Raw genomic sequence first — 10168 nt, forward strand, 5'->3', positions numbered from 1 at the left:
GATTAGAGATTACTTATTTAGCCATTCTTCCCCAAGTATGAAAATAAACTCTGGCACTTTCAGGGAGAATCTTCACTGGTCTTTCAACAAACAAATTTTGTATTACTTTGCTGTTGTGCTTCCATGCAGGAGCTGCTCAGTGAAGACAGATTTCTGAATTTATGGTACCCCTGATGATTTTGGTACACCAGGTACACAGAGCATAAAGTTTGGTTAGTGAGCTGTATTGTTGCTTTGTCTCACAAGAAACATGTATAAGGATGTGTCTGTTTCTTAAATATTGAGTTGATAAGATTATCTGTGGGTTTTCCATCATTACTTTCAAAGTGCTCAAGTGACTTACTCATGAATTCTTTCTATTCTATTACTTTAATAAAGTGCACATCTGCATGACATGGTGAATAATGAATATAGTTGTATTTACTACACTGAGGTGCTTTTAAAGGAGTATCTTAGGGATTCTAAACATCAAATGCCTTAAATGGTATTTGAATTTCAGTATTTGCATGTGGCTAATTGAGCTACGTTTTGAAACACTGGAATTTCTGCCACAATGGAAAATGTCCCTGAGAACCACAAACCTAAATTATGTTCCTCAGATTTTGTACAAGTACCTCCACAAAGGAGGACTGTGAATAATAATGCTTGGTTGATCATTTTGTATGGGAAGATTGTTTTCAGTTGAAGCAAAGCCAAGTAAAGGTGACTTGGCATTTGAAACAATGCCAAGTAAAGTGACTTAGTGATCATTGTGAAACAGCCAAACCCTTACTCTGAAATGTGTACCTCATTTTCGTTTCCTAGGGTTGGATTGTGATTTTGTGTAAGCCATGCACCAAACAATGTGGAAGGAGGAGGAGGAGAAGTGTAATATGAAAGATAAAGCATGCTATGGTGAAATTTAGTTTTGGTATTATATTATTTACCTGTCTAACATGGAAAAGTCTTACTCTGCAGCTTTACAGTGAGAGCACATCAGTGGGATACTGGCCAGTGTTCAGATGGGCTTTACTTACAGTCATTACTGGCTCTTTGAGCCCTCAGACTTGTTAAAATAAATGTGCCAGCTGGGACTAAAGGATGCTGGATGGCTGCAACTCAGTGATGAAGAGGAGTGACTCTGAGCCTTGCTGTTGGACCATTAAGGTTTGCTGGCAATCAGGACCAATAGGTTCCCTTTCAAAAGACATTTGTGCTTAGTTTGAAATTTTTTTCCTAATTTAAATCAGTGCTTTTTGTTTGGATTCCGTGCCACCATTGTTACAGAAATTAGTAACTGGGAATATATTAATGGCTTTGGAAGTACTTCAGTTGTTGGATATGTGGGGCAACAAATGTGCTAGAGCTGTGCATTTCTGGAGAGAAGCAGAGTGAAAATGTTCTGTTGTGTGGTATTGTGCTGCAATACAACTGAAGCCAATACCTGGGGAGAGGAGATTTTGCAACAAAATAATTAGACAGTGAATCCAGTTGGATACACTTAATCCCATTCATCAGTCATGGATAAATCCAATAAAGGTAGGTTTTGCTGTGTGGGTGAACCTAGCAGAAACTTCAGTAATCTGGAAATCTGTACTAGGTGATGCTCCTGCAGATGTTGGGGAAAGAGACGTTTGATTTTAATTTGTCACGGTCGTGATTTCTTGTTGCATCAACTGCAGGAATACATGAAGACTTCTGTCTCACAGCTTGAACCAAAAGGTCAGGTAAGGATGGACCATACTTGTACAACCAGTTTGGGTTTTTTCCTGCATTTTAAATGTGAGCAGCTCCTATGCTTTACATATCTGGGGTGAAGATTTTTAAGAGGCATATTAAACTATGTAAAGATTACACTTAATTTTAAGGCTGAATGTTTGTATGGTTAATTTTTGCACTACTTCAGAGATTTTTCTTTTGTCTTGTTTTAAAGGAAAGAATTGGTTTCACCCTCAGCTCTCACCCAGGGTGACTAACATTGGAGTAGCAATATTGCATGGTGCAACTTTGAATGATTTCCACACTCATTTCAGTAGTAATTAGTCTAGTTTTGGTATTAGTTCAAAACTTACTAGTCAGTAATCATAAACTTTTACATATTCAAAGCATGATACAAGTATTAATCAGGTGTGGGCAATGTTACACTGTGCTTTGAAGTTAACACTTTCACATGCTACAGAACTAAAAGGTGGTGCACTAAGTAGAGGAAAAAGATGTTATCTTCAGGGTAGGGTGAATCATCTAGAGAGCAAATAATTGGGAAAACAAAACTTGTAAAAGTCATTGTCAGAGATGAAAACATTTATTTGTAATAGCATAATGTTTGGGATTGCTGGTTATGGACCAGACTTGGTTTCATTAATGTTGTGTTCAAGTTTCATTCTGTCAGCTCAGAGTGAAAAACCACAGCTGAATTAGAAATCTAATTCAATGTTGCTTTAGTTTCGGATAGTTTGTTTTCTCAGTTAGGCAGCAGTGTAATCCATGGAAGAGAAGATTTGTCAGGGCAGTGGCACTGTCTGGCAGTCTTCACCATCCTGCAGCAAAATCTGCAGTCTTCGCCAGCCTGCAATAAAGGAGACATCACTCTAAAAATTTTAGAAAATATGTATGAAGGAGTAATGTGACCAATAAATATATTTTTTTATTCTACTGTAATGTGAACACCTATCTGGTGCCATTTTCACACACAGATAATTAATATTCAAGCAGGTAAAAATCAGAATTTAAATTCAGTTGCATCTTAAGTATGTACTTACATCTATCTTCCATATTATCTGATTAGCTATTCTATACCTGTGGTAATTTAGTTGTCTGGGATTGTTGGGCAAGTTGTATGCAACTAAACTCATTAAGTTATTAATAACTTGTTTTTGTTTTCAATATGTTCTAATGTTGGAAACAATCATATTTTCATTTCTACAGAAATTTACAGTTTTTGAGATGCCTTTGTGTAAAAAAATATTAGTCTAAAATTGTAAACAAAATAAAATGTTATGGACAAAAAATTAGTTTATCTTGGTACATTATATCATTTAAATGAAGGGACAGTTTTTGAGTGAATAGGAAAAGGTATTTATCCTGTCTGCAGGATGTGAAAATGGGTCTAAACTCAATGTCACTTCTGTTAATGAGTTTTTTCCAAAATGTGTAAAAAAATATTAAGTACTATTTTATCTTTCTTTAAAAGTGCTAGTGGATGTTCTGAGGCAAAAATCTCCCCTCAGACTTTGCTCTCAGGAAGGTGATGGGCTGGCAGGGATCCCTTCCCAATGGGAGGGGTGTGGGAAGAGCTAGAGGAGCAGGCAAGGCTGGAGGGAGGACATTGCATGGCTTGCTGTAGCTGTGGTTTTGGTTGACTTGTGTGCAAAAGGGATTGAGAATTGCCCGTCTCCCTACAATGACATCTCTAGTATTGACTGTGTAATAATAGCATAATTAAAAGTTTCTCCTTTATGGACACAGGATAAAGCTTCTGAATGCTGAGAGTCTTCAAACACATCTGTGTTGGGATGTATTTTTGTAACCTGCTCAGTGGTCTCTATATTCCAAGAGGGGCAATTTATTCCTCAAATTGAATCAAATTTTTATTTGGTGCTGAAAGTAGTGCATTTTTTAATGTGAAAAAAAGGACATAGGAAATAGTGACATGATAACTTCTTTTTGTGGATTAGGTATTAAGGACACAAATAGCAGCACAACTCAACCCTTACGTTCTGTGTATTTAATTTTTGGAAATTTATCAGCTGATGAGATATGAACATAAGGAGAGTTCTATCTTTACCAAGATAGTGGTAAATCCAAAGGGAAAAACCTTGGCTACTAGAAGATGAGTGTGTTAGGAGGGAAAAGAACAGTCTCAATAAGTTGTGTATATTCTTCCCTTTCATGTAACTTTGTCTCAAAGGGGAAAATATACAAAGGGTTGTGGGGGAAAAGTCTCTTACTAGGATGCAATTGGCTGTTGGATTTGATCTGCCTTTGAAATCCAAAGAGCAACCATTACACTTGGAATTCTGTTAAATAGAGCTTCAAAAGTAATGTCACAAAACCAAAATTATTTCATTGTTAAGTGATTTATTTTTGGTTTTTTCACTCTGGGATTATTTGAAAATTCCTGCTGTTAGTCTCTGATCAGAATCTCGCTTGGAACAAATAAAAATGATAAACTGAGTTGTAGCTATCTTTACTAAAGTGATATGGAGAGATAGAAATGTGAATAATGATATGTTTAGTGGGATATCTATTCTGTGCACAGCACACTGTTCTCATTCCCATTGTTGATTTATTTCCTGATTGCTATTCTTTTAATGGGATTAATAGTGGGAAGGAAAGAGTTTTCTTTGACATGTGAATAACTTTTGAGTTTCCCTACAGATTGCGATCCTTTGGAATTTTTTCCGTGCATCAATTAAATTTGGTACTATGCAATGGACATCGACTCTTGAAAGAAGGAGGAACCACCCCAGACATAAAATAAAGGAAGTACACGTGAAATTAAGCCCCTGGCCACAGAAGTTAAATCCTTTAAGGGAGAGAAGTGACGACCTGCAGTTGCATGGAAGGTAGGACAATGAAGGCTCCTTGGCGCTCTCGGTTTCCCATTAGTGTACCTCGCAGGCGTTCCGCGGGACCGGCAGTGGCAGCGGCAGTGGCAGCGGCGGCAGGCGGTGCCGTGTCCGTGCCGCTGCCGGCAGGCGGCTGTCGAGCCCAGGACATGGCTTTGGGCTGTGCGTGCCCAAACTGCTGCGGGTGACCCGAGCCGCTCTGTGCTGATAATGCGTGAACCAGTTCGAAATTAAAACTCGCTAGGGAGATTAAACAGTAACCTAGGATGCCGAGCGTAAGGCAGATTTTGCACAACTGCGCATACATTTGTTTCTGATTGTAATTCAAAGTCAGATGACAGTAAAATATTGCTTTACAAGTCTCAAAATGGGTGATGCTGATCCTTTGCTACACATTCATCTGCTATTCATTTTTCTACAACTTCAGTTAGTACCATGACAGTCTCCATCTTTCATTATTGATATGTATGTCAATCCGTACATTCTGCTTGAAAGCTGCTATTGATGCTGAGAGCAGTGACTGTTCAAGTTTTTGGTTATTATCTAAGAGCTATAATTTTATGCCTGTAGATAATACAGTAATGAAAAAAAATTGAATATAGAATTCACTGTGGCCATACTTAACACTGCACATTAGATACAGCTTGGTGTTCTTTTAATTTAAAGTAACATCCACAGAAGGGGTTGGTGGGAGAATGCATAAGACGTGGGTTAGATGAACTGGAGGTAACAGAAATTAAGGTACCAAAGCCATTTCTGGTTATGTTTTGATATAATTCTGAAGGGATGTACAGTGGAAGCAAATGGATTTATAGTATTCAAGCAGGCAATGAAAGCATTAGAGAGTTGAAAATCATATTTTAAAGTAATGATTTTTGTGTGTTTCCTGATACTTTGTAATTGTCCAGCCTCTGGGTTGGGATGCAGTTTATATTATCAAAAGGAAATGCTGAATTATCATGTGATACTCTTGTTTCACTGGGAAAAAATAAATGGCTGTGAAATAAGGCTGTTTGTACTTATAATATTGCTAGTTTATGCTGATTGACAACACGCTTTCTCTGCTACATATGGCAAGGAAAGATGTGCTCTTGGTTATAGTGTAGGCAAAAAAAGTGAGCACGGGATGTTTTGTAAAAGCAGATGGAAGTTCTCATTCTTCCTCCTATTTATAGCTGGTGTTTGTAGTGTCCTTTCAGTTCTCTTATCCAATCACTGTTGATGTATTTCTGTTTGCTGAGATGAAAGGGAAAAGAAAGAAACAAGCCTTTCTTTTGCCAAGTAAAATTCATTTCAGTACAGGAACTGGATGGGAAAAGATGGAGGGGTACAGTTCTTCCCACAAAAATTCAGAGATCGGAGAAAAATTAGAATTAGGGCATTCCAAGCAGTGGCTGAGTTTGCACTAATAAATGAAATTTTCCTTCTGCCTTGAAGCAGAAGGTCTAACTAATGTGGTCTAACTAATACAGTGTCGTGGTAATTTTCTGCTGTAAATAAAAAACAAATCAGTACTCAGAGTAAAACCATAAGTTTATTTTGCCTAATAGTTGAAATGGGAACCGAGTGGCAGTAAGTCTCTAGGCAGATGCTGAGCTCCCAACACTTTGCATTCTGCTGGCTGTGTAAACCAGCCTCTGGGAGACACAGGAAGTCTGTAGGGAGCTGGGCACAAGCTCAAGTGTCAGGACACCTATTCTTTTGTCTCAAAGTATTTCCTGAGCTGAGAAGTAATGATTATCCACTCACCACATGGAAGTGTTATGAACATCAATAATTTTTAAAATTAGAGCACTTAGAGTGCTGGTGATGGGGGAAATACATGTGTAAAGGAAGGAGGGAGCTAAATTCTTTTGGTTTTGAAGCAGGAAGAGATAATACGGTTTTTGCAACTCTTCTTATTTTTTGTGGAGTAAAAATCCAATTTTAATATGACAAAGAGACTGCTGGCTAGCAGAGAAAAGGATTAATGGCACCTCACACTGAGACAGAGATATTTGGAAGTAATTTGTTTGGTCCTGCTGAGTTTTGTGGCAGTGGAAAGCTAAGCTGCTTCTGTCTTTAGAAAGTGCGCCCACAGGGAGTGCCAGACAGCTTTTCTGCCACTCCAAATTAATGATTCAGATTGTTTTTCTGCCAAGATAATATCCTTAGGTACACTTGGAAACTCAAGTAGATTATGTTGAAAAGTGAACAGAATTAACAAAATACACAACTACTGTAATAATTAGAATTATGTGGATTCAGTCCAAATGCAGAATTGGGCAGTTTTCTTTTAAAGCCTGCATTAATGAGTCAATGTCAGGGGAAACATCTAAATATAAAAGTAAATTTTCTAAGCTAAAAATAAGTTGTCATCATCTGCCAGAAGAAGCTAGTGGTTTACAAGGATACTAGAACTATGCAATCTATCATGAAGCCTTTGCTGCATGTAACATTACTTGAATATGTCTTTAATATGTTCTTGAGTCCCTTTGGTTGCATTCCCTCCTCCAAATGATGATTTTAAGGATGTGACTAGAAGAACAAAAATCTTTAGGGTAATATTTGTTTAATTATTTCTAGGCTTGGGGTGAGTTGCATTCCCTGATAATGGAAACAATGTCACAATTCTAAGTGATAAATTTTACCATTTCCGGTATTATCCCGCAGAGATGTGGCAGACTCTTCCCCTTGTCTTACAGCTTGCTCATTTCACATCCTCAATTGCTAAACTGGAGGAGAGCTCAGGATTTATGTGGGAATCTCCTAAAGCAAGAGCATGCTTAAGCAGGAAAAGGGGGTAACAGTGACTGATGTGAGATTTCTCACTAAGCTGAAGTGGTAAGTATTATTCTGCTAAGACTTCTGCTTTATTTTCAATGAATTAAAATTTGTTTCAGTCACATGGTCTTAATATACTCTTCATGAATGCCAAATCTTGCAATAATTTGTCTAAATGCGTTTTGTCTCTTAACTTCAAATTCATTACCTGTGTAGTTTATTGTGATCTATAATCTTTACTGATTGACTTTTAAGTAAGTAAGGATGAAGTGCACATCTCTGTGTATGTACCTGATACATATATGTGCTTCTGTTTTTGGAAGAAGTATGAGTTAAAAGCAAACTAGAAATCAGAGAGCAATCTTGAAAATAGTTGTGCCCATATTTAAAGTCAAACACTAATAAAACCACCGAAATATGTTGGGAAGAAATAGGCTTTGCACTTGACTTTTTGGAATCTTCTTCGTCCTTTGAGGCAGTTTTTGTACTAATTCTCTACAAAATGAGAATCACAATGCCTGCAGAAACACTAGGTTGGGTCCCAGAAACAGTATATTTTTGTGTACAGTTTCTAATCAGCCTGACTTCCCAAGTCTAACTGTTAACCTCCAAAGATGAATAATTAGCCAGACTGCAGCAGTGCTCTGGCATAGTCTCCTATTCTAGTGCTAGCTTGTTCAAAGCCTGCTCAGGAATATCTTTTGACTGCTCCTCTTTATCGTGGACATGTGCTCTTAAAAGGCAGGTACAGCCCAGAGCTGCTGTGCTAACACCTGTCCTATTTTAGAGTATTTCAGAGCAGCCTCTCAATCAGTTCTGGAGGTTGTGAAGTTACTCAGAATCTCTGGAACATCCTGCAGCCCCCGATGCTTGCTTGACCTTTGGGTTTGTAAAGGTGTTTTTCAGGGAGAGCTGCCTGGAAAGAAGGAATCCTGTTTGTCCTGGGAAAACCTCTCATTGCTAAAATTAGGCTTTTTAAGCACTACTGAGTAGCTAAATATTGTATTAATGTACCCATAATACAGGCTGCAGTTTCTTTCTCCTAAAATGTCTATAAATCACCAGAAAACATTTGATTTTGTTACATTGCTCTAAACAGAAAACAAATTCTAACTTTATTTGCAGAAATAGGAGTAATTAGTTAATTCTTACTCCTATTTGCGGAAATAGGAGTAATTAGTTAATTCTTAAATTAGAGTTAAGTGAATGAAGTATCAATCATGTATCAGTCAACCAACCATAAATATAAATAAATATATTTATATAATGCTTTGAAACTCTATTGATGTATATTTAATACAATTAAAGGCCAGTACTTCAATTTGAGTGCCAATTAAGTGCCTGATTTCCAAAGCCTCTGATTCCATAGATTTAGAACTTAAGATCAATTTTCCAGTAGATTAATTTCCAATACTTTACTGGGGCTTCTAAAGTTGAAAATTTTAGCTCAGAAGTTGTTTTTCTAGGGTTCATGTTTAGTTGTCTAAACTTAAACAATTGCAAATCTGAATTTTTCTGAAATAATCAGGGGAGTGAAAAATCCTGCCAACAATTTTAAATTCACAGCAAGACTCTTCCCTCTAGTGTCTACTAAAGGTTCAGTGTACATTTGTTTCTCAAAGTGTCCCTTTAAAAAAAAATAAAGTGCCATACCAGGCATCCAAGACCAAAGCTTCCCAAATTGTTGTATGCATTTATGAGCCTTGGTTGGGACACAGTGCAGTATTGATTACAGTGAGATTAAAACATGTCCAAATGCCTCTTTCAAAAATTATTACATAATTCAAAAATTATAGGTATTTACAAGTGATACATTGAAAGCATATAAAATGTACAAATTCTTTTAATTTTTACTTCATCGTGTTTTGAACACGTGCTATTTCATTATATCATCTGATTATATTAAGAATTGTATAAAGATATGTGACAAGCGGGTAGCTCAGCAAAAGGCTGATTGATCTTTCTAGCATTTAATGGGCATTGCTTTATGCCAATTCTGAAAGCCGTGTAAGTTGAGTGAATTTGAACATATAAGTAAATGATGAAAATTATTAAAAAATGTTTCTGTTTCATTACCCGAATCCTCAATATATGTTCTGCTTGCTGAATATTTTCAGTAACTAGGTAATGTGCCAGACTTCAACTGTCTGTGCCCACATGTGGAATCTCATCTTCAGAATCTAAAATGTGGAGGGTTCATGAGCGAAAAATAGAACTAAACCAGAATTGTGATGCAAAGGCACATTACCTGAAAAGTGACTTGGGAATCAAAAAATTATTGGATTTAAGTAATTTTTGTTTCATGATATAGAAACTTAATTATTTTATTATTACAATGAGTTTTCATCCCACCTTATAAAAATTATTTCTAAGCAAAAAATGAGAGGAAAATTAAAAAATTCACGCCCTCTGAGTGGAATTTAATTCAGGTGGCTTTCAAAACATTTGCTTTCTACTAGTAGCTTTGTAATGCTTTGGTGGAAAAAATAATCTTTGACAAGGATTTAACACCTGTCTTTTTCTAGTTGCTGGGGAAACTCCCTATTACAGTCAATATGATTAATCCAAGTACTCTATCAAAAATGAGCTTTTTTTCCCCTCAGCTGCCTACCTCACCTTTCCTAACATCTCAATTTGTGATTTACATATAGAGCCGTGATGTAAACATTACAAAAATCGTTGTTTACGTCTGTGTGTCGGCGTGGTGCTCGGTGAGGAGGGGGCGAGCCGGGACCCGGCCGCTGCCGGCCGTGACTCAGCGCTTTGGGAGGCGGGGAGGCCTCGCAGCCGGCCGGGACACGAATCCCCGGGGCCTCGCCGTCTCCTCGTTAATGAGTAACAACGCGGGGCCGCTCCGG

Source organism: Haemorhous mexicanus, chromosome 9 (assembly GCF_027477595.1).
Source record: "Haemorhous mexicanus isolate bHaeMex1 chromosome 9, bHaeMex1.pri, whole genome shotgun sequence".
NCBI classification, from domain to species: domain Eukaryota; kingdom Metazoa; phylum Chordata; class Aves; order Passeriformes; family Fringillidae; genus Haemorhous; species Haemorhous mexicanus.